Genomic DNA, 25,591 nt, shown 5'->3' with positions numbered 1-25,591 from the left:
TTTTGTTGTCTCTCTAGTTAAGTTATTAGAGAGTAGTAACTCATTCCTAGTGAATATAAAATGACAATGTATTGAAGACTGGTGATTCTCTGATTTAAGGAGTGACTATCCTCCCATTTTGTAACATTAAAAAGAAAAGAAAAAAAGAGAGGACACATTCAGTTGTGGGGTTTTGCCTTAAAAAATGAAATGTCTGGGGGGAAAAAAAATCACATTTCCATTTAGTATATCCTCTGCTACACTCCTGAGAAAGTAAAAAAAAAAAGGAGTAGTTCAGCTTAAAACAAAACAAAACCAAAAAAAGCAGTGGTCTGGGTGAGTAACCATCAAGGAGTTTTAATTTTGAATCAACTAGAAGGGAAAAATTGAAATTAGGAGCATGTAGCTGAAGAGCTGAGCTGCCTTTGAGCAGGACACAAGTTCCCCTGTGAAAATCAAGAGCAAAAAGCTCTGTGGCACTTTGTCTAAGATTTGCTTGGGAACTCTTTTCTGCTATTAGCCCCTTCCCACTGCTTCAGAACGAAATTCTGGAAGAAACTGATGGAGGTTATGAAGGCATGATGCTGAGAAAGAGATTATATAGGATACGCAGTGAGTTTCTGGAGGCTTTTGGTTTCTCTGCATAGGCATGCAGCTGGATGACCCTCACTCAAGTTAATTAAGTTCTGCATGAAATAATCAATACACCAAATATAATGGATCATCATATAAGTTGGATGTAAGTCTCTGCACTCCATGGCTATGTCTGGGACCATTCTCGAGCACCAAGCCCTTCGGATATGGGGGACTGTGTGTCCATACTGTTAAATTCCCTCCCATACCAATATATGGTGGTTACATGCAAATAATCTGTTGGGAATGACCCCTGGCCTGTGCTAACATCCAGACTATGTTTGGGAGTTGGCACTTCTGGAGCAGATCATGCCAGGGGCCATTCTAACAATTTAGCAGTAACAATAAAGTTCTAATGGCCAGAAAACACCCTTAGGCACTGAATTTAAGGGTGGGGCTATACACCATGAAAATCAGATTATTCTGTTCTTTTCAAAACCATAAATCCCTGCTGTAGTCCTCACCCTTCCTAATCCCAAGATTTCTGTGGGAGATTTTTCTCCACTCACTCACCTGGTCTGAGCATGCTCCAGTATTCTTGAACTGGTCAGCACCTACAACAAGATAAGGAGTAAAAACACTGGGAAAAAATAGAAAAGAGGGCATGATGCCAGTATAGCACAGCAAGAATCATGGGATTTTTTCCTCAATAGGGCTTCAGCCTTTGTTCCACGAGTCAAAAACAGTAAACACCTCAACACTTACCATCATGAAGAGACAGGGGAATGGGATCCTCAGCGTAGTGAAGATTCATCCTCTCTCTTTCTCCTAATGTTGCCCACTGCAGGTGGCTATAAGCCAGAGTGCTGCACCTGATTGCTGTCTAACGCTGCCACTCCAGTCCAATTCCAGCACAACCTGCAATAATAATCCACAGTATACACCAGATGTTATAGCAGAGCTATCCATCAAAATGTTAGAACACACAGATGGCAACAAAATACTTTTGATATCTTTCTACCAACATTCAAAATAATCTGGAACCTTTCATGAATTTAAGGAAAGTTACGGAAGTCTTGCTCCATGTCCTTTATGTTTTCCTAGTCTTATTTTTTTTCCTTTAGTTGATGGAGTTCATCTATGTTTTTATAAATGCAATGCTGCTTTAGGAATGAGTTTTCTTACACTTAATAACTTAGTAATGAGGTTTCTATAAAAGCCTGAACTTTCTCCTTACAAAGAAAAAATTGTATGTAACTGATGGACAAAGCAAATGGAAAAAAAAGAAAAATGCCCACTCCAGCAACAACTGTTTCTAGGATTAGTCCTTTTCCTAACAGCTTGAGGTCAAGGTAGGAGAACAAAGACATTTCTAAAAGCCAACTATTCAGCTGGTACACACTGCCACAACTTGGCTAACATTGGCAGAGCTACGTCAGAGTTAACAGAAGTGGAAAAGCTGACCTATACCAACAACTTTGACCAATGAGCAGGCTTATTTCTTAATAAAACCCGAAAATATTAATAATCTTAGGATAGTGTTTAACTATTTATGTGCGTATATTACAGTTTGCTTGTCTGGCTTTCTGAAGTAATGCAAGAGCTATGTCTCTCATTGCATATTGGCCCCTCTAATGTAGCTAGAACAGAAATCCCTACAAATATGTGTACATGAATGTGTATAACACATATATAACATGCAAAATTATGGAGAGAGAGAGAGACTTAACAATTCGACCCCTATACGTAGCACGAAAAAAGTCCACTTAAGACCCTGAGAGACAACTTCACCAGTTTTGTGTTTTTTGTAATGTTACAAGTAACATTGTTACTCTCATGCAAATCATTAACTATTTGGGAATTTTCCTCCTGTGAAAACCCCCAACAGTAAAAGCAGGCTAAAATGAACCAGTTGTTTCTTTGCCCCATGCTCTGCTGATGCTCTGCAGAGGCATTTCAGTGGAGGACAGCTATGTTGAGGTTGATGTAATCCAGAGAGTTTACTGTGAGTGAGGTCAGAGAGTGCAGGACACACTTTGGCCAGAAATGAGCTTGAGTTAAATTTTTGCCACATTTTGGGCAGGTTAGAAGACTTGCCGGTTATGTTTCCCAGAAGTGGTAGTTCTAGACAAGTTTCTTTGCATGTGAGCTGCAAGGATTTGCTCACAACAAAGCAGTAGTGTGTTGAGGTGTGTCTCTGCGCGTCTTTCCAGGTAAGTGTGTATATATATATGTATGTGTATATTCAAATATATAGAAAACTCTTAACATACTGAATTACTCCTCAGAATGCTGCTATTTATACAGCAAATGTTTACATTGACCTACATAATCATATTTTTCTAAGAAGGGACCTAAGCAGATCACCTAGTCCCTCCCCAAGCTTTGAATTGGGATCAAGTAAACTTTGAGAGATATTTCATATATATGATCTTAAATATCTGCAAAAGCAGAGATTCTGCAGTCATTCTTACAATCATTTCTAGAGTCTAAGGTCATAAAAATCTCATTCCTGAATGTGTAAGAACCTCATAGCGCACAGTTCAAATTATTCCTTCTAGAGTACATTAACTTTGCATTTGCTAAAGAACAGAAACTCTTTGGCCATAGTAACGACCATTCACTTGGTTTTATTACATCCCTATAAAGCTCTTGGTTCTAGCTAGTAACGCAACTTATGCAAATCCTTGCATAACCTTCCAGATTTTGCACTTTATTGATCACTACCAGCTTCTTTCAAATTTCTAATACACCTAACAAATATCATGAGTGTAATGTAGTCCTTTTGGCTACCTAGTGCTTAACTTTGTGCTGTACTGGAAAAATAAGTCTTTATTCTTTGTTTCCAACACTTTTGACAGTTCTAAATTAATGAAAGAACCGGATATCTCATGCATGACTATTTCAATTCTTTGAAAAGTCTCCGGCAAAGATTCTTCTGAGACCTTTAGAAAGTCTGATAAATTGTAACTACTACTGTTTCTTTACCCACTCTTTAGTTGGTATGTTCAAAAGATGTACTTGTCACTATTTCCTCTTGCAGAAACTGCTTGTATTAATCTAGATCATATGAACTCCATGCAGGTGCTTGAAATACAATTTTTCATTTTTTGTCTCAACCAGTTCTTTCTCCAGTCATTTTTTTATCAACTTTTAAAAATAGTGACCTCTGAAGGAACATAAATAGCTTCAAGTTCTATTCTGCTTTCTTAAAAAAACCTAAACATGAAAACAAATTAAAATGATGGTTTTCTTTTTGAACATATGTGCTTCATTTTAAATCATGTATCTTGACTAGATGATGGTTATAAACTTGTCTACACAGCATTTCATAAAAGATTCAAGAACAGAAAAACAAATAATAAAAACCTGTTCCAGTGTTTATTAATTCACGTAAGAGTATTCATGTTTAATTCAGATACCTGATCAAGGACTGGGAAAAGGGAATTCTGTGAAACAGAATCCACACCTTAGCAACTGAAAACTCAGGAATCACCATCCATTGCTTAACTAAGACATGTTATCATAGACAAATAAAAGAAAGGAGAAAAGTTCCCCGAATACAAGAATTTTTAAAGAGGAAAAAAATGGAGAATGGTGACTTTTAGGCCTCCTGGTAATGAAGTGAAAAACAGCAATTGCCTTCATTTGCCTCTTTCTAGGTCACCTCCAGCATTCCTCTTGTGCGGGCAAGGTACAGATGTTTTACCCAGAGTGTGGAGCTGCAGTTTGGCACTGTGAGAGATATGCAAAATATCTCAGGGGCTGCAGGCCTTCGGAAGTTCACTCAGTGCTGTTCATGTGGTAAATCACTGGCTTGTGCATGTCAGAGGAATTGCCTGACAGCCGGTGTTTCTCCCCTCCAGGCTGCTGCCGGAATTCTTCTGCTTGCTTACGAGAACATATGCTTAGAAAAAAAACAAAAACCAGAACACCCTTCACTGCTATTTGGCACCTAAAGCTGTATTTTAATTTCTGGGTGCAGCTTTTTCTCTGAACATATTGTGAAATACCAGCACATTACCCATCTGTTCCAACTTGGTGTCTTCAGGGCTGAGTCCTGTAGAGGAAAGGTTATCATTAACTTCCTTTAAAAAACTTGATTTGCTTACAAAAACAATAAATGGGGAAATTCATTGTATTCTACTCACAATGCAGGTTATTATTCCATGTTTTAACAAAAAGGGCTCAGGGACAAAATCCTCACTGCAGCCAGATGAGTTTGAGCAATCCAAACCAAATCTGAGAAATCTTTCCTTCCATTTTGGTTCAGGTTTATCTTTGATGCGGGCTCTGAGGAACTCTAAAAGCCACAGAAAGACCTGGGTTTTGCAGAGTGATTATATGCGCACAAGCTGACTGAGGAGTCTTTGACATCAGTGAGCCTAACATAACCTAGAGTGAGCTTGTAAGACTGGTGACCTCCAAACCAAATCAGTGCAACAAAAGATGCTCAGAACAACTCCTGATACAGCTAATCCTGAGAAAGATCTAGTCATAGTGAATGGGCCAAATGAGTTTCTGTTGTTTAGCTCACATCTCAGTGGAAGCTCTCTGGGATATTAAGTTTCTACTTTTTCTACAGGCATGTCTGATTTGGGGTCTGCAAATCTTATCCTGTTATTTTTTCTGCCCTGTATGAAATTGCACAGCCTCAATGAGGCATATGACATTGCCCTGGGCTACTCCTTGCTGCTGGTGAATCACTTGACAGTGTAGAGCTCTTTGCCCAGGGATGTACAGGGGCAGACACCACCTGCACCACCCAGACCAGGTGCTTGGATCCACCAGGGACTCTGACACAGGTGCTTAGCCCAAAAGGATTCACAGCAATGGCTCCTCCAGCTCCAAACAGCACAAAACAAGACTCCTACGTCTTACAACCAGTCAGGGGACCAAGATTTTCAGTGCGTCCCAGCAATGTCTGGGATAATTAAAAAATTTGTTAAATAGAAAAGTCTGTGTGATCCTAGGAAATAAACCTCATGTCCTACTTTAAAAACGGGCAAAACTTCCCCTGAAATACTGTCAATCACTGCCCTTGGGACTTGGGAAATTCTTTCTCAACCACATAAGTACAGGGAGATGTGATAAGATTTTGTAAGTTTTTGCAAGACTTTACTATAAAGAAATGACATTTACATGTTCCAATTCCTTAAATGCACGTATAAGTTTAAGTATGTGCATGTATATCTATATATGCACGCATATGTTACATGTGTACGGGTATATGCATGTGTTGATGGGTAGGTGCTTAGGGATGTGGGTGCACATCTTCCTACCAGACAGTTCAATCCAATATAATGAAAACAGGGTAATTTCAAAGACACTATATTCCCACAAGTGTTATGAAAATCAGAAACTGGGTGGAGCAAAAGTAGGCTATGGCTACATCTACAGTTGTGAATTAAACATGCCTTGCACTGTTCTCTGCTCCTGAAGCCAATTGGCACAGAACAGACAGTTCCCATACTATTAAACCCTCTTACCCTCCCAAAAAGTTGACCATGTGCAAGTGCCTATTTTGGTGGACCACCACCTTTTCTACCTCCTAAGCAGTTCCTGGGAATTGTTTAAAAGGGATCTAGTTTTCTCTGGTCAAAACTATGCTACCCAATATTCTCACAATTTAACAGCATAGTTGGTCAAGTTCCAGTGCTTGGGAACATTCCCTAGCATTGTTTATTTTATTAGTATAGATGCAGCTTATGTGTGCACCCAACTGAGAAGCGGGCTGTTCTGTTAATTCAGGCTTTATTAGACACTAGATTATGCCCAGAAAAGCAATGTTGTGAGTGCCCCAGCAGCAGGGACCAGCTAGGATCTAAGCTCAGACTTTGCTAGATGTCAGAGGAGACAACTAGGTGGCACAAATTGGTGGGAAACTCTGCTGTGATAGTTCCACTGCTCACAGACCTGCTTGTTCCTTTGTGTAACCAGGCACTGCATTTGCTACAGGGAAGACATGCAGTCAGGGTTGAGAGAGGTTATCAGATGGGCTCTGAGAAGTGCACACACTGAAATGGCTTGTGATTTCCCAGGAATAAGAGAACCCCCTTCTCTGTGCAGAGATTGCCTAAAAGTTGGCAGCACAGACACCTGGCTCATTTGGGTGCCATGGCTTCTTTCTCAAGGACTGTTACAGGTAGTGCTACAGAGTACCCAAAAGTGCCTGTTGTGGAGCACTATGCACAGAGCAGTCAAACAGATATGTACAGAAAAAGCTAAATGACAGGCCTGATTAGAAGCTGGGAAAATAGTGGGTTGGCAGGGATGCCACAAGAGGGACAAAAACCTATGACCTCAGGGAATGAGGACGCCCCTGTTGCCCCATCGGTTCTGAGAGCAGTACCTCTCCTTGTAGTTCTCTAGCACTTTCTGCATGTGGGAGCTGATGTTTGCAGGTCAAAATGGGGAAAAATTAAGAAAAAGCTTATGTTATCATCTAAATAATATAATGAGAATCTAAAAGCGGAGTGAGAACAGAGACAAGAGCTGCAAGGAGCAGAACACTGGGAAAAGATCAGTCAAAATGCATATAGTTATTTGTAGGACAATGGTGGTGAGAGGCCAAAACAAGACTAGTCCCCATCTATAGGCCAGGAACCTACTGGGCAGCAAAGGAAAGGTCCCGCTGCTGAGCTTGAGGTCTAAATAAACAGCTGTTTTAATGGTTTGAAGGAAAAAGTGTGACAGCCAAAATTACATGGCAAGTCAGTGACAAAACCAGAGCTTTGGTTTCCTGAGTGCCTAACTAATGACTAACCCACTTGTTTAGAATGTCTATCAAATGGACAGAGCTAGACACAGAGGCAGAGAGATAGAGGCAAATATGAGTGTACATAGAAAGGAAATACTGCTGTACATGAGCTGGACACTGAACTTACTGCCACTGAGGCTAATGGAAAACTTCCTGAAAGAAGAGATTTCCATGGTAGAATGATCCACAAGATCAGGATTTTCTGGGAAAATATCGACTTATTTCAAATGTGATAGGAAGTCATAAAAAGGTGGTGCTTCAACTTTTTAACCTCCTTTTCTCTCACAGGTTTTAACTTTTAGGGTGGTAGTGATAAATCTGAACAGTCAGAACATTGCACTGAAATAGTTTCAGAACATTTAATTTGGGGAAAATTTCATGAAACCTTCTCCATCTGAGTCAGGACAACAACAAAGCTCCAGGGATGTCTTGGGATTTTTTTCATCAGTCAACTCCAGTACAACAAGGGGAAATGTACAGCCAGTGTGCACCAATAAATCAAACGATCAAAAGAGCTGCACAGGGATATGTGGCCATACCCTTTGCAAACAAGGCCATGCATGTACATACCAACACAATTGCTTTGCTTGGATTTGCCAGGAGAAAATGGAATGTAAAGTAGTCTGTAAATAGCCAATAAATCTTGCTCCCACTGTTTTATGTGTTTCTACCTTAGTCAGGAAGGAACTTGGGTTTTTTAAAACCTGAAGTTAATGCAACTAGCTCAAATGTGGTGTTTTAGTGGAAGAGAGAATGGAAAAGGTTTTGATTGTTCTGCCATTCCCTAGAGGGGGTCTTATCTCCAAATAAACCTTTTTAAGAGCTTCAACGTGATTTCTAAAGAAAAACAAATACATCCAGAAACTTAGACCGGCTCTTTCCTGTTTAGTACAGCAGCACGCCCATCATTCCAACGCTAACATCAACAGTAAAAAGGACTGTGGCAGGTGATTGAAACAATCAGTCCTACACTCCTGTCTCTAACTCCACACACTGAGCAAGCTAGAGAATAACCCTCTGTACACCTACAATGAACCACTTGGTGTTAGGACTAATTGTTATTTTTAAAGAAAAAGAGACTACAGTTAGACTGTACATTCTTCAAGGTTTGGGGCTAATTTGGGGATAAGATGTCCTTCCTCAGCTTACAATATGAGAAAAAACTCCTTCCCTGTGCAGGTGCCAGAGCAGTGGCACAGGCTGCCCAGGGAGGCTGTGGAGTCCCTTCCCTGGAGACATTCAAAACTCACCTGGACACGTTCCTGTGCCCCCTGCTCTGGGTGTGCCTGCTCCAGCAGGGGGTTGGACAAGGTGATCTCCAGAGGTCCCTTCCAACCCCTGCCATTCTGTGATTCTGTGATCCTTATCCCCTGCAAAATATCTCCTGGGTTTTCACTGAGACATGTAGCACTGTGTCCAGATATGTCAGAAATCTGGTGAATATGCTGTCTGCTCAGAACAGTTTGTTCAGCTCTGGGTCTAATTCTGTGTTGCAGTGTGCAGCACAGTCAAAAATTGCCACAGTGGTTTATAGAGAAACTCTGCTAATATTGAAAGGCTTTTTTTCCCCTTTCCTTGTGAGGGGAAAATATGACTTTCCTAAAAGAATGATTCCACTGTGCAGCATTAAAGGCTGAATTGACTGTAACATATAGTTGACTTCAGAAGCCTAAACAGTTGGTGCTTCATCTTTCTGCCAGGACATTCGTCTTCTCCAAAAACACTATCAGTCTCTGTTGGAATGTGTGCACAGCTGTAACGCTTGAAGACTCTGAGTGAACTATCGTGTATTAAACATTTGTAATTGTTTTTCACTGGACTGTGACCTGAATTTAGGAACATCTGACTGATGGCTACTACCAACAGGATATCCCAATGAGTGAGAGGAAGATCCTGTGTTAGTGCATTTGCTGGAGTTAGACCAGCTGGATTTCTCTTTTGTTTAATATGTTCAGAAGTCTGCAAGGAAATCATCTGCAATGGGGAGAGTTCTAGAGCTTATCAGAGAGATAAGAAAGCTGCCTAAATTTCCTGGACGTCTTTGTACTTGGGAACACTCGTTGAGAGATTATGGCATACACTGGAAGAGTTGGGACAGTAAAAGCAACTGAGTCTTCAAATATGACTTGTCAGACACTGTGCAGTCCATGTTTCCTACTGTTCTGGCACCACTGACCCTTCAGTCAGAATCAAGATACAATATGAAGTGAAATTCCTGTGTTATTTTTATCTCTGTATCTTTTCTCCAAGGTGACTTGTCTTTGTAGAGAATCCTGCTACTATCAGGCAGTCTTCTCTAAGACTCATTCTTATTTTCTGATGAGCTGAGAACTGGAATGTAATAGCCATTTATTAGTCTTTTTCTTCAAAGTTCTAATGGTCAACTCTGTTGGCCATTACTCTACCACAATGATCTCAGAGAAATGTAATATTACAGGGAATACAAAGAACTTATGCTTCATCTTGACCTGAGAAGTTTGGAAAATACTTCAGGAAAGATACACAGTGTGACTGTTCGCAATAGCAAGAGACAGAACTCATGACCCAAAAGGCACTGTCCTGTTTCGTATTCCTAAAAAAGCAAGAGCAGATCTGCCCCAGTTGGAAACCTTCTTTGGTGACAACACTGATGTCTTCCTACAAGGCCTCCAGCCATGTGAGGGCAAAACAATTGCAACAGGACTGTGTGAAAGTGAAGGACCTTTTAATGAACTCTTGGTTTTGGACTCTGCACAGGGCTTGATTCACATCCATGTATTAAAAAAGGTCACAACATTTGTTAGGAAAGAAATGAAATGTACATCTGTGCTCTGCTTAATTGTAAAGCCAAGAGCTGTTGAAAGGGACAAAGTTACATCAATTTACTATTTTGTCAGACTGGTGAATTAACAGTGCAGACTCAAACATAGTAAGAAAAAGAAATGGATCCTCCAAAATGTAATTATTTCATTGGTATGATTACCCCAAGAAAGTTTTGACAGGTTAAAGAACCCCCCAAAATGAACAAAATGTTTCCTATCCTGAAATGTTTTGTTCTACCTGAATTCCTTTTCTTACTGTTTTCAGAGCAGTCACCACACCAAAAAATGGTGAAACACACCACACTTTTCTTGTCGTTGACTTCCTTCATGTGTTTGCTTAAAGTATTCTTACAGCATTGCTCTTCCTTCTTCTAATCGATGAGCTTTTAGTGAGAAACAAAGAAATACCTTGCCCAAAGTGCACTCAGATCAAGGAACAACATAGTCAATCAGTCAGATGGCAGGTCCAGAAATAAGCACTAGACACAAGACAAGGTGATACAATGTCTGTAGTACAAGATATATTTTGTGCTTAGAGATGACATTTTAGTTTACAGCAGCAATGCACTTCCAAAATGCATCTTCCAATTGTTTCCAGTTGATGCATTTCAGTTTAGCATTGCAGAGTGGTCTGAGAACGTGTTCTGCATTTCTTTTGGCCAAAACAAAATCAGAAGATTCAGTCTGTAAGTGTATCTCATGTTCTCCAACTGGAAATGGTTGTTCAACCAACAGGGCAAGAAAAGGGTTAGATAAGACCTGTGAAGTGTATATGAATGCAGGCTTTGGAAATTCAGCACCCAGTGTTTCTCTCTACAAATCTGCTCAATCTCGCCTGAATCTGCACTAGCCCACTAAGCTCTCTTGGTAGTCAGAGGAAAGAAATAGGAACTTCTAGGACGTGAGTCATCTGACCTGATTTTTTTTGTCAGCTCACATTTACATATTAAATGAATTGTGCCACAGAAGCACTCGTTTCTCTCCACTGAATCTAGACAACAGGCTCTGAGGTAGCTATTCTTGGTCAGATTAAACCCCCTTTAGAGAGTATGGAAGTCCTAGTGCACTAAAAGCATTGTATAGGCTTAAAACCTGCTAATTTATTTATCAAATACCTTCTTAAATTCACTTGACTGATCCTCTCAGTGACTAATTTTATTTGTGTGCCCCACACGATAGTCATTTGTCATTCAACTAACTGAGGTATCTGGCTCTCTAGCCCTCTTTTCACTGTCTTGTAACCTTCTCATGATAGCAGATCAGTTCAGAATTATGTCAATGCTATCAATGACTTAAAATGCACCAATGGCTTTTCTGAAGATTTCAGAAGCCTTAAGAGCAAAACTGGTTTTTGTTTTGGGAGACATGCTACTCCTTCTTGGAAGACTCAGTGGGAAAATATTGAGGGGGTTGTTCTAGTCTTCCCTAGCACAATTAAAACATGTATAAAACTGTATTGTCCTACTGGTGTTGATCCTTGCCTCCTCTAGGAGAACCTGTCCTCCCTTTTATCAAACTCTCTTCCCACCTCACTCTCCCATCATCCATTTATTCCATACTGCTGCCCTTCACCAGTCAGATGGTGTCACTGTTGAGCAACGCAAAGCTTCCTTTCTGCGAGAGGAGCACACTGATAACCAAAGTGATTTACTCTTAGCACAGGAAGTAAAAGACTAAAACCCGTAATGTCATATCTGTGTTGGTAGCGCCAAAGCACTATCCCACTGATATGGCCTGCTTCTTTTTCAGCAGTGATTGATACTGAGAAGTTAGATCCGTCTCAAACAAGGACTGCAGAACACCTGTTAATATTTCAGGAACTGATTTGACTGTAGGCCAGAGCTACAGAAGAACACTTCTCCAGTTGAGGTCAGATAAGTTCCCTTCTCTGTGGACAAATGGCCCATCACCATGACTACCACAAAAGAATAACTGAAAGGCGTGCTTCAAAAATGGTTTTAGATGAATTAGTACATTTAAGAATCAGAGGTACAGTTTTATGCACAGCAGTATGGGCAGAAGGAACTTGCCCAGGTTGGCCATGTCAAACCTCTACTAGGGGCTCTGCCTTCCACAACACACACTTTAGTGTCAGGTCTTAACCACAGGTGAGTCCAGGAGAGAACTCTGTTTAATGAGATAATAGTGACCAATTATAAAACAGGCTACTAAGGACAGGTGGGCGATTGCTAGATTGTCTTACCTGGCATCTCGGACTCTCATCTCCCTCATTACAGACCTTTCCATTCTAGGCAAAAAATCTGGCCAGGATCATTGCCTTCTACCACAGCACTGAACATGAAGTGCCTTAATGGACTCTAGTCACCTTCTGTATGGTACTAAACTTCACCTTTCAACACCGATGCCTGTGGCTTCACAACTACATTTCTATCCCCACCAATTGCTATCACATATCAGCTAACCTTGTTACAGCTCCACCACGTTGTACTTTTTTGATGCCTCTGCCGGTGTCTGGCATTTTCCTCAGATGCCTCCTGTTCCTCAAGCTTGCTTTAATTTTTCAGACTGTTTCCATGGTAGTCCTCCATTTTGGGTACTTTTTTGTCTGAAAGTGAAATATGACAGGAGCATCAAAATCTGCCTCTCAAAACCGCATATTTCCAGTTATTGCCTTACTTTTGTCATAGCTAATTTGGACAGGTGTTTTAGGGTAAGAACTGCACATTTTATGTTCATATTCAAGGAAACATATCTTTGGAGTCAGGGAGATGAGGTACTGCAGATCTGATAAAAACGTCCATGAGCTTCATCATGACAATTCCTAATTAAAGAGTGAAATGCCTCATTCTCTTTAATTAACCTAAGAGGTTTTTACATGCCCATGCAATCTGCACTGGCCCTCCTCGTTGACAGTATAGTTACAGCAAGAGGGATTCACTGTTGTCACCATTTGACACAGGGACTGACCAGGACTCAATGAAGAGTGAGTCAAAACGTGGACAGCCCTGTGCCAATAACAGGGGCCTTTTTCACCCTGAAGAAGTACAGCCAGATAGACTTGGTCTCAACAGTTTCTGGGGTTAAAGCCAAACTGATTCACAGGTTAAGTTCAGGTGGAGGAGGAAAAGTGAGAAAGGAAGAGAGAGACTAATGTTGAGTGACAGGCCAATGCTTAGGGCACTCACTTCAGCTAGAGAAGACCACAGTTCACATCCCTTCTTCAAATCACTGACTCTGCTGTCATAGCTGAATGCCCCAATGAAAGCTTATGCTTAGTCTCAGTTCTTATCTTTATGACCATTTGGGGGGAAAAGAATGTAGGGTTTTGTTTCTTTTTCTTACCTTCAATGCAGAACAAAAACTGCTTTTGAAGCCTTGTCCTTTTTTATTATTTTTTTTTTCTTCCTCTCTATTTTGTGAAAGAGAATTCTTGCTTTTGGGCCAACCCCACCTCCAGTTCACTCCAGTTAGCACCATAGACCATTTGACTTCCGATGGAGTGGAACTGATTGCATCCCATAGAAAGCAGCATTGCACAGACACACTAGCCTGCTCCTGCTTATAGGATCCAGGGGGCTGATCCTCTATGTGATAAAGGCCATTTCTTTCTCAAACTTCCCTTTCCTCTCTGCTGAGTGAAACAGTGCTGTCCTTAAAGGAAGTGAAGCCTCATATTACCACTTAGTAGCATCTGATCCCTGCCCAAAAAAACACCGTTATATATTTTCTTGTGGCATTACTATTGCCCAAGCCTCTAATTAGCTGTACCCCTGGACTCTTTTGTTGGTTATTCTGCTGTAATGGGCCTTAGCTGAGGCCACAGGTCTATTGAAACAGACACTGTACAAACAGATCGCAAATTACATGTTCTCTGTCCCAAACAGTGACTTGCCAAAGGTCATGCAAGAAATTACAGCCAAAGGACAGAACCCAAATCTCCTGCATCCTCACTCCACTCCATTAACCAAAAGACCTTCTCCCTCTCACAGTAATTCCAATGGCTCAGTGACAGTTTTTCCAAAACACTAGATGCAATAAATTACATGTGAGATGGAAAATGTGCATTAGCAAGGAACAGAGCTAGCTGGGAGTACAACCACGTGTGTTGGTAGGAAGGTTGTTTTTGTTTTTTGCTGACACAGATGAAATGCAAAATAGGAGAAATCTGGTTAGCCTAAGATGTCATCTGATACACTGAGAGAAGCAGATCAATAAAAAGCTTTATGTTAGACCTTGCAAACCAAGACAGTAGCTACGAAAAGACAATGGGGTATCATGAGGAAAATAAACACATGGTTAAGTGGGTGACTGGAAAAAAGAACTTCATGAAGGTTACTGGAAAACTGAGGAGGATTTTACTGCGAGATGGAAAAGAAATACTCACATTCCAAAGTAAAATAATTTTGAGATGGTTTTACTGAAATAAGAAAGAAAGCCTTCAAACAAAAACCTTCATTTCTGCCCAGAGAAAGAATCAGCTTCATATTCTCAGGCAGCAACAGACAAGAATAAAGTATTTAGATCAATTAAGTCTTCATCAGCCAAAAGGTTAATAAAGGTGATATCCTTTTAAATTCGTCTCTGGGCCTTGCACAGGTGGGAGATAGTAAATTCTAGACCATCTCAATGGTGTTTGCATATACACTTCTTCAGACCAAAAGGGGTTTCCCCCTCCACCAGGAAAAGTATTTGTGAATCACACACATGAGATTCTGAAACGTCAATCCTGTGAACAGTCAAGGGCGAGATTAACACAGCTATCATAGATATCATATATAGGTTCCTGTTGATAAAACTGGCTTGAAAACCATAGAGAAGATAGAGAAAGTGGCACCTTTCAAGCAGCAATCCAAATTAGAGGAGAAGAGTTTGAGCCAGTATTTTCAAGAAAAAAGTTACCATTACCCCACGAGAAGTTCCTGTAGGATAATAACAGCAGTATTTTGTCCCAGCCTACATTCAAAGCACATTTTGTCTCTCCATGCTGCTCAGAGATGTAGAAGTGCTAGTATTCCTCTTCAGTAGATGAAGAACCCAAGACAGAGACTACATGAGCTGTGCAAAGTCATACAGGAAGTGTGACCATGCCAGGAATAGCAGAAGGACTACAGGACTCCTGAGCCTCCATCCAGAGGTTAAAACCAGGGTTGTTATTTAACCAAGGTTCATTTTTAGGGTTGCAGGAGCAGATCCCCCATTGTCCACCAGCATCAAATAACGAGGCTTCTAGTGTAGGCTAACAGTGTGGGCTAACAGCATATTGGCACTGTCAAATGTACATTTACAGCTGGGAGCTAGAGCATTCACCAGCACTCACTAGGCAGACCATGCTTTTATACCACGCAATACATTTCTTCCTTTCGGCTGTGCAGACAACTATGGGGACAGGGCTGCATCCACCCCAGCTTGTTATGGTGTATGACACCAAGCGCTATCCCCCCTCTTTCAACCTCATTCACTCTGTCTGTCTAATCAGGGAAGCACTGCACATCTGTACTGACATGAATATCATTATGTTTATAGTTTTAAGGCTGACTTGGTGTGTTCCCTGTAGCATCACTTAGTCCCTTTCTATTCCTTAGGAAAACAAAGGCCATAAAGGAATGCATGAAGCAATGCTGAAGACGTGTTAACATAAACCAGCAAGGACTAATCAGAAGGGGAAAGACTGAGCTGAATGCTGCTCCAGAATCATATTCTGCTAACAGTCTCTTTCAATATCTTGCACTGTCTCTTTCAAAAGCCTGACCTGGGAAAACTGCTTTTTTACTCTCCCTGAGGCTGGATTATAACTTTGCATCGATTCCTTAGGATAAAAGGATACAAATCTCTCAGATATCTACCTAAGCTACCTTTATATTGGTACCCAGCACCAGTGGAAGTAACTTAGTGGATGCTGCACAATCTTTTGCCATTTGTCTATGCTCCAAAACAAGGGAGGGAGGAGAAGAAGGAATGATAGTCAGACCCTTGGCTCCAGTGGTTTCCTGTGCCTCGTCAAGGTCAGAAGGGCACTGGTCCCTCCCAAGTGGAGGGGAAAAGATATACAGCTTCACAGAACTGCTCTTGGAAATGGCATTTCATGCTCAAGGGCATGAATGAACCTGCAGAACAACACTCTTCCCTTCTGCAATGTGCCCATGGGCTTCAGTCAGTTTCTACCAGCAGCCCCTTTATCTTTCTTCCTTTTCTTTGAGCAAGAGTGACAGAACAGTGTTTCTCACACACACACACACCCACACACACCCACACACACACACACCCCCCCACACACACACACCCCCACACACCAGCATCAGGGCTGCCACTGGTGATGGTCAAAACTATTGATTTCAACTACTCTTCAGAGCTCTTCGGCCAACAAGGAGTTTTACTCATTTCACAGGGTGGCAGGACCACAAAAGAACAAAGAGGAAAATGGGTTTCCATGTAATTGTGGAAGGAATGGGGAATGCAGAGTTTGAAAAGCAAAATTACAGCCCAAGGCTGTTGTAAGCATTGTTATGCAAATCGGCATGAAGGCAGCTAGGATTTCTCCTCCAAGTTGCTAGCAATGCCCACAGGCACCAATTTTTAATTAGAAATTATCTGAAATGTTCAACATGCCTGTACGTGCACTGGAATACCTGTGAGAGTCCCCATTCCTCCACTGGGTGTGACAATACACAGACCAGTGCCCAGTTCCAACTTGGAGATACTCAGTGAAAAGTCCTGCTGTGGTGAGCAACAGAAGGGTTTGGAGGAGTAGAAGTCACTTGATGAGGGAGTGTTGGACGACACATGGAGAACGGATTTGTTTCCAGCAGAACTCTTTGCACATACTGAGCCTGAAAGGAATTTTTTGTTCAAGAAAGCAACAATGACATCAATGCCTTAAAAATGCTCCAAGAATGTTATTCACGAAAATGGTTGATGTAAATTTATCTTCAACCATTTTGTGCAGGTATTGGCCAGGCTGAAGGCAGGATGGTCAGTTGTGCTGCTCCTTGCAGCTTCTGCTCCACTGAAGTTCAGTTCTTGTGATTCATCTCACAGGCGGATATTCCCACACCTTATATCTACCAGCATTTTCATCCCTATCATGTACTGGAGCATTTAAGGCATGCTGAAACCTGATGGTGCAGACAAATCTAGCAAAGCTGTAAGCATCTATATGCTTTCAGCATATCTTTTAATACTAGTGGAGTATTTCACCTAAAAACTCTACCAGGTGAACTCACTCTCTCCCTGATATTAAATTTGGCACTTCAAACATAGTTCTTTCTTGTTCATTCTCACAGGAACCCTGGGCCCATCCTGGAGGCATAACAGAAGGGTTGCACCCACAGGCAAAGAAATGATGCTTCAGCTCTTTTTTCCCTACAAGATGCTTCCATCTGGAGATTTTTCTGGAACTGATCATGCACTGGTCCTGCTGTACTTTGTAGAAGGATTCCCACGTGAATATCCCATGTGCTTCTGAAGCAGAGGAAAATTATGGTTGTCATGCACAAATAGTTTAACCAGCTTTGGATGCATATAGTCCATTCATCCCCAAATACAGCAAAACAATCAGATGGCAGGTACAGGATTCAAAGTTAGCCAGTTGGTAGAGAAGCATAAATTGCATCAGGCTGAAGTCATCCTGTATTCACAGTGAGTTGTACCTGGCTTGCACTGGCAGGAACGCATCATACATGGAGTAAAATAGGTGATTAGGGAAAACAGAAAGGGCGGAAGCTGACTGTGAATTTGGATCAAGGTATAGGTTTCTGTATGACATTCCCAATTCCAAAGCTCTTTCTAGATACCTAAGCAATTACTGGACTTCATTATTATGAATTTTATCTCCATTACATCCCTCTAGGGTAAGAAGTATTCAGTTTCCTCTCCCAGATGGCAAATAACTATATTAGATATGTAGTAAGTGACCCGAATACAGGGACATAAAAAATCCGTGGGTCTAGGCATCCTGCAGGTCCTTGTGCTGTCCTTCCCTCTACTCCTTGCTTGTTCCCAAGCAGAGTCAGAGCTGCAGCCTGAGCTGCCCCTATCAAAACATCACAGGTGTGTTTGCAGACTCAGCTGCGCAGTGATACTGCTAGGCAAGGAAGGCAACGTGCAGCTCGCTATCTGCCACACTGAGAAGCAACTTCTAGTGCAAGACAGTGATGGCTGCCTGCAGAGAAGTAGCCCTGTCAGCTCCTTCTCTGACTGCCCTGATAAACTCAGTCAATTACACTAATGGAAAAATTGCATCAAAATTCTGCCAGTTCTTCTGCTTTCCTGTGCTTTGCACCCTTTCAATTCGAAAATAAATGCTTGGAGGTCACCCTAGCTTGATTAAATCACAGTAATATACAGTGTCTGTTTTCAAAATTCTGTGACTACTAATTAATTTATGTCATCAAACAATTATTTTCTACCTCATTAGCCCATGAAATGTGAAGATTGTGTCAGCACTTTTGCTGGCAGTCTTGCTCTCATTAGTTTGTAACCTTGGCCAAAAAGAGAGGGAGAGTGTGCTATTCAACAACTTGCAATGTGTGTTTGAAGCAACAGGTGCTGCAAATTGGAGTTATTTTCACATTCCCCTTGGTGCTAGATGTCTGAAATACTGCAACATGGAAATTTCTTTCACTCATGATTTGATGACTAATATATCATGAAAGGGAAGAGTGGGGAAGTGGAGCAAAGAACAGTGAGGAGAGCTGTTCTAGTGCATACCACAACCAAGTGTCATCATGTGCTCCTCCTGGCCTTATTTCTCAACATGAACAACAGAACTCACACAAGGTATTTGGGTCAGGTGATGGGGGTTTCACTTCTCAGATTATATGACAAGGATCTGAAACAACTCTTCGCATGGGAAATTGTGGGACACCACAGTCAGGGTAGCGAGTAGAAGTGGAAAGGAAGGTAAATTTTTGCTACCTGGCCCAGCAAGGCTCTGCCAACAACCACATACTTCCAAGGAAGTTTCCCACACTAAGTATATACAAAAAATAGCAAACAGTCATGGTGGTCAGTTAATGTTCCTGAATAAGAGTCAATAATCCTTTGTTCTTGACTTTGCTGACTTTCAATATGTTAGTTGCTCACCTGATTTATTTTTTTATGTTTCCCTCTCCAATTTTTTAGTTAATCTCTGTTATAATTAGTGTTTCTTAACATTTTAATTTTGAATAAGCATTGCTCAGTAGTAACAGGACAGTGCAGTGAAGAATGTTGCGTGGACGGTTGGACTTGATGATCCTAGAGGTCTTTTTCAACCTTAATGATTCTATGATTCTATGAAAATACTTTCATTAGAAAACATTTTTCTTTAAAAAAAAATCTGTGAGGGACATCTGTTTGTCAAGCAAATTGAAACATTTGGTCCAGGACAAAATTTTTCTCCTTGCTGCTGTACTTGGGATCAATTGTTGGAGTCTGAGTTCCCATCACCCTATTTAGGATGATCGTTCTTGCTGGATTGAATCATTACCCTGTTCAGGAGTCCTCAGTCATGGAAGATAAAGCCTACCCAAGAAAGGAATGCCAAAGTACAATATACACAAGCTACATTTCTTATTGATCCTTTCAGACCAAACGATACTTCTGACAACAAAGATTTTCCAGTCTTAGCTACAAAGCTGTAACTGGCCTGCTTTTGTGCTGGTGACAGTCCTGCTTCAAGCAGAAGGCCGGACAGATGACTTCCAGAGTTGCCTCCAACAAAGCATTTATGGTCATATAAATATCTTAGTGGTACTGAAGTGGAGTTTCACCATAGTTCATGCCATTTGCTGTTTTGTTTTACTCTAATTTGGAACAAAAATAAATATTGACTTATTAGAATTCCCAGAGAGCAGAATTTCTGAGCTTCTGTCACAATTGCTCAGGTTGTAAACAGAAATTTGGCTTGTTCTTAACTACCTTGTAATGGTCATGCCTAGTGGATAAAAATTCCAGTAAATATAGAGATTTGAGGGGAAAGAAGGTCATGAGTTCAAGGTAGCAGATGAGGCCCCAGGAGAACTGCCTTTGCCACAATCTGGGCAATCCTGACAGCTTTACTCATACTTTATTTATACCCTATGCCCAACCAAAATGAAAAAGGACAGTAGCCAGATAACATAATTAGATGCCTAAGGTCAGTGACATGAACACTATTCACCGTGACATTAAAAGACACTGGAACATTTTCAGTCAAATGAAATTTCTTCCAGATACTCACTGAAGACGAAACACTGCAGAAGGGTTTCCAGTGTATGTGTATAAGGCTGTTATTAAGGATCAGTACATTCTGGCCATGTCTGATGTGAGGGAGGAAAAGGCAAATTTTTTTCCCAATATTTTCTGGGACTTTTCCATTCTGTAAAATTCTCCAGGCTTTTTGTCCTAAAATCAGTGACAAATAAATACAAGTTTTGAGGCTTGATAACTGGCACAGAATAGAATGGACAGTGTCAAAAAATAATTCTGAAGTTGAAATATCAAGTTTTCTTAATTACCTACATAGGAAAATTCCCCCGTTTAGTAGCTTAAATTCTAGAGAGATGTGAAACTCAGCAGTTTCAGTTCACAGAACGTGATGAAAACATTCTTAGATTTTGATTTGCATGGGGTCACATTTACTAAGCTTCTTTAGAGTTTCATATTCAAAGAAATTAGACATTCAGGTATCAAAACTGGGGTAAAGTATTGGCTCCACTTAACCTAGTGGTAGCTTTGAAACTCATTGTTTGGTTGGCTGAAATTTGCTGAGACTGGTAAGTTCACGTTGGTGAATTTCCCTGCAAGTCTTTTGATGTTACTGCTGAAATGTCAAATGATCCACCTCACAGAGAAGTCCAATAGACTTTAACTATAGTTAAATTAATGGTTAAAACAAGAAATAAAACAGCCTCTGGTAAAAATGACATAAAATCTAAAGGACTGTTATAGAGAATTATAACATGTCTCCACATTTTATGAGTTTGCTCATTAAGCTCCACAGCAGAGATAAACTTCTCTATTAAATTCTATGGCAGGACTTTAAAGAAAATCTATATTATTTTATCACACCAGTGGTTGGATGTTCATGGCAAGATCAGGATACATTGTGCTAACTACTGTATAAGCATATATTATACAGCTCAATATCTGAAAGTTAGACTTAACAAAAAATATCCCACCCTATTTAAAACATTTGAACAGCTGAAATTTTTACTCAGCTCTACAATGCTCATATTTGCTTTAGCACAGAATTTACTGAAAACCATATTTTTATAAAAACATGTACTTTTAAAAAGTATCTGTTCATGTTTTTTTAAAGCGTTCTACCTTCTTGAAACCTCTTGCCCTCTCAGGTTGAACAGCATGCCACAAAACCGTTACAGGAACAAAATTCGCCTTGGGGATGACAATAAACAATATCACTCAAAAGAATACTTTTGGTGGCATCATAAAAACATCAGAAAATATGGAGTTAATAAATCAGTATCTCTTTGACCACAATATGGTGTCATTTCTCCTCTACAGTAGGTGTTTTCTTCTTGTGGAAAAGCAGTCCATTTTCTTAAGCAGTGGTATGCTTTGAGGAGTCTGTGGGTGCTGTATTAAAAGCCCACAGGTTGGCTTTTCTGTTTCTTCCATAAATATTTATTTCCAGTAAATAGGCAGAATTTCCCAAATAGTAATGGCAAACTGATGAGTTTTGGCAAGGATTGATGTCTTCAGCACTGGAAAACCAGCCAGCATGACAAGGAGATCCCCTTGTTTTAAATTATGAAAAACAAGAGAGTTAATGAGGTTGGTGGCCCCTCCTCCACCATGTCCCATGCTCCCCCCACACCTCATTTAGTAAAAGCAGCGGTAAAGAATAGAAGCAGAAGTTCTGTTTTCTACCAACAGACTTTGAACCCACTTCAATCCTCCTTCCTGTGTATATTTTCTGATGCTTATTCTGAGCTTTGTACTTCCTGAACCATAGAAGTGCCTACACATTCAGTTTCCTGTGATTAAGATGTGAATATAATCTTTTACATAATTTGAGTGATCAGGCCTCTAATAGCCTAATTGTCCTCTCTCTCACACCAGATGTATCACACTATTATTGTTCAGATACTGTTGAGTTTTACCAGAGTAACTAGCATGAGAGTTAGACCTAAAGACCTCAGGTGAACAGCCTACATAAATTATGTTGTTTATAGCTATTCTTACTTCCGACATGCATGTAAATGCATGTAAATGCATGTGATGTGGTTTGGGGTGAGGAGATAAGTAGACAGCATGACGTCCCTGTTGGAGGAGTATTATTTTAAGTTTATTGCTATGACCGATTTTTCCCCTACAGCTGTGAATTTACCAAAAGGTGCTCCAACCCATGAGAATTGTTTCAAGGCCGGTTCCACACAAAAAGAAAGCTGAATTACACAACTGTTCTGAATGAACTGGGGCTGGAGGTGGAAAATGTTTCCCTCTGAGTCTTCCTACTGCACATGTAATGGGATTTTCTGTGTCAGGTTGGTCTGTATGAGATTACTTGGCAAGAGCAGCAATCAGTACTTGCTGCGATTCTGAGATCTTCACCCACCTGACTCACAGAAATAAACAAGATCTCAACAGCTGCAAATATTTACTTTGAAGATAGGACCTTCATGGGTGTAAAGCAACGTAGCTCTCTGCTTGCTTCAGTACAGCTATGGCGTTTCAGTATGAAAGCCGCTTTGTGACCGGAGATGCATGGTTCAAGGAGAAGACCAGACCACAGCCTCCTCTTTTCACTCTCCTCCCTCCATCACTTGCTTGTGGGACAGGTTTGCTCAGGGTGATGTGGGATGGTGCAGCTCTGGACCACAACCCTTGAGTTGTGACCCAGTTACACCTCGTGCTGTGCACACTGCTGCAAACGTGACATTTTCACCTGAACTTCAATAAATCTGGAAGTGTGCAGTAGGTGTCAGCACTGAGACACAGCCCTTTTTTGGGCAGAAATAACCCTTGTCCTAAACCTAAACTCTATTTCTTTTCCCAGCTCTAACCTGGGGCTTAGCCGGGGGACACGGGAATTATGGTGGCCTTCTGCACAGGCTAAATCCCAGCTTTGGTGAGGACAGAGGCAGGGCAATTTGGTGACCACTGTCTACCCGTAGAGAGCAATTTGTAATTATGATAGCATGTGCCCAGAGGGGTTCTTAGCAGGATAAAATTGAAGATCAGGAAATAACCAAACAAAACTAGAGCAAGATGGCTCAGATAAACACTGAAATCTGCACAAAACCCACAAAAATTCCAACATCCTTCCTTTTGTAGTCCCCTGTAATAAACAAAACACAAAGACCTCAGAAGCCCAAAGTTCAGTGAGGTTGAAAGTGGACCAAAAGCCAGTACTGACAGAGACAGAGAAGGCCAGACCTGGTTCATGTACTGGGTTGTGGACAGAGGGGTTATGTACTGGAAAAACGGCTGGAAAATGCTAGGTAGTATTGCAGTATATCTATATCTATCATGGTTCCTTCAAAAGGTTTATAACCTCATTAATATGTGAAATACTAAAATTAAATCTTCCAGCACACTTTCCTGAGCAACAGGAAAAATTAAGCACTGATTACCATCTACATTTTATCTGCCCACTCACCTGCAGTCACAGATCTTTGTAAAAGAGCAGGTAGAATATCATTAGGGATTTTTAACTTCTTTTTAATGGTGGTGAAGGACAGGTGAGCAGACAATGCTCATGAAAAAATTTAATGCCTATTGTTCAAGAGATTTGGAGAGGTTACATAAATAGGTCCTGTCGTGCAAAGAAACACTCTCTACTGCACACGCAAAGAGCAGCGATGTGGTACCAGATGTGAGCTGTGGGAAGGCTGAGCAGGGATGTCACTCTGCTGTGGCATTTGTGTTTCAGTGCTTGCTTGAGTGCTTGGGTGCAGGATGTTGTTGGAACTGCTTGGCTGGATATGTTATATAGATAGAGCTATAGATGCAGTTGATGTTAATAGGGTTCAACAGATTCTCTCGTCTTTGAAAAATTTTGTCATTATTGGCAGTGACTGTAGCTAGACTTCCACCAGAAAGTTCTGGAACCTTTGTTCTGCTGACAATGAAGGGGAAGTTAATTCTTATGTAGTATCTACTGTTTTGTCCCCCGTGTCTTTGTAGAGGCAACTTCATTAGCAGAATGGATACAGTATTGCACCAGACAGGGACTAGAACTACAGAGAAAGGAATGGATCTAACCCATGCAAATGGGTGTGCTTTATAAGTTTTCCTGCTCTGCAGTAAGACACAGGGAACTGAAAAATCTTTCACACATAGGTAGAATAATAAGTCACTCCACAGCATTTCAGTGGTGAGAAAATCTGCCTGTGCTGTGGAAATTCCAGTTTCAAGGCCTTACTCTACCTGGTTGAGAGCAGGAACTTAAATTTTACTCTCATCCACTACAGGCAATCGCTCTAACCACTGAGTAATTTCTAGTGCAACAAATGTTTATTTAAACAAAGTTGGAAAAGTCCTGAAAAGAGGCCTGAGAAAGATGCATCTCAGAAAAGCCTCACGGCTTGAGTACACATCTAAGGCAGAAAAAAATCAAGTTTACATTCTGTTTTGAAGTGGGTAGAGCAGGAAGTTGGACTGAACTGCAGGTTTAGGGGGTACATGCTGTTTCCCAGTGGAAGTCATAGAAAAGTTTCAGCCACAATGAATCATCACATTCTACAGGGAAAAAAAAAAATTAAAAAGGACAAAACCCCCACCACTTCCTTGGAAGGTTTCCCATCAATTCTAGTATGTGCCTGATCCACACAGTCTGCTGAATACTGTGGGCATATTTCCATTGACCTCAGAAAGATTTTTCATCAGACTCAGGTTAATCAAATATGGTTATTGCAAGACAATTACACGAGGGGGAGAGATAGAGAAGGAGAAAATCATTGATTCTTAAAATGAGGGGGAATAAGAACTGTGGTCAATCACTCAGACAACATTTGAGTCAGGAAATATGCATCGTGTGTGGAGAAAACAGAGATCACTGGACTCCAGAGCACACTTAAATTTCCAGAGATACAGGAGGCAACATTCTGAAAATGGTATAACTTTGAGTCATTGTGTTCCAGCTCTTGGAAAGGAGTGAAGAGTAGATGATGAGGAGTAAAACAAATGGCTCTTTGCCTCAAAACTATCCCGTCCTTCCCTCACAGTGAAGGTATGCATGACTAACAACATAAAAGAGATGAGGGTTTAATATGTAACATTTAAAAAGCTAACCTTTCACATAGATTGGGCATGACAGTGGAAAGCTCAGTGCACTTCATTCATCAAAGCTGATCTCAAGATAAATACTCAGGACTGACTCTTACAATGAAAATATTTCCTTTTTATTCGCAGCGGGCAATGGCATTACAGAGGAATCTCTCCGGCCTTATCCTTCATATTTGTGGTCAAAGCAGCTTTTACCATCTGTGGCATCTGTGAGGATGAAGTTTACTGAGTCATCTTTATGGCTACTGGGTCCATGAGAGAGTAGAGAGCCCAGCCATGGGGGGCGGGGTGTCTCCAAATCAGGTAG

The 25,591-nt window shown here is 40.9% G+C and overlaps 3 long non-coding RNA genes across 3 annotated transcripts; 2 read left to right on the top strand and 1 right to left on the bottom strand.

Moving 5' to 3' along the window:
• Positions 1-1,124: 1,124 nt before the first annotated feature.
• Positions 1,125-1,940, bottom strand: LOC135312281 (uncharacterized). The gene is made up of 3 exons (XR_010371847.1): positions 1,738-1,940; positions 1,318-1,470; positions 1,125-1,166 (listed from the first exon to the last, which is right to left on the bottom strand). It is a non-coding gene; the product is annotated as an uncharacterized LOC135312281 (long non-coding RNA).
• Positions 1,941-2,443: 503 nt separating this feature from the next.
• Positions 2,444-11,574, top strand: LOC135311849 (uncharacterized). Its single transcript, XR_010371380.1, has 2 exons — positions 2,444-2,765; positions 4,215-11,574. It is a non-coding gene; the product is annotated as an uncharacterized LOC135311849 (long non-coding RNA).
• Positions 11,575-16,337: 4,763 nt separating this feature from the next.
• On the top strand, positions 16,338-18,416 carry LOC135311850 (uncharacterized). Its single transcript, XR_010371381.1, has 2 exons — positions 16,338-17,215; positions 17,355-18,416. It is a non-coding gene; the product is annotated as an uncharacterized LOC135311850 (long non-coding RNA).
• Positions 18,417-25,591: the final 7,175 nt, after the last annotated feature.

This window comes from Phalacrocorax carbo, chromosome 2 (genome assembly GCF_963921805.1).
Source record: "Phalacrocorax carbo chromosome 2, bPhaCar2.1, whole genome shotgun sequence".
NCBI lineage: Eukaryota > Metazoa > Chordata > Aves > Suliformes > Phalacrocoracidae > Phalacrocorax > Phalacrocorax carbo.
The sequence above is the reverse complement of the archived record's forward strand: the minus strand, read 5'-3'. Positions and strand labels throughout refer to the sequence as shown.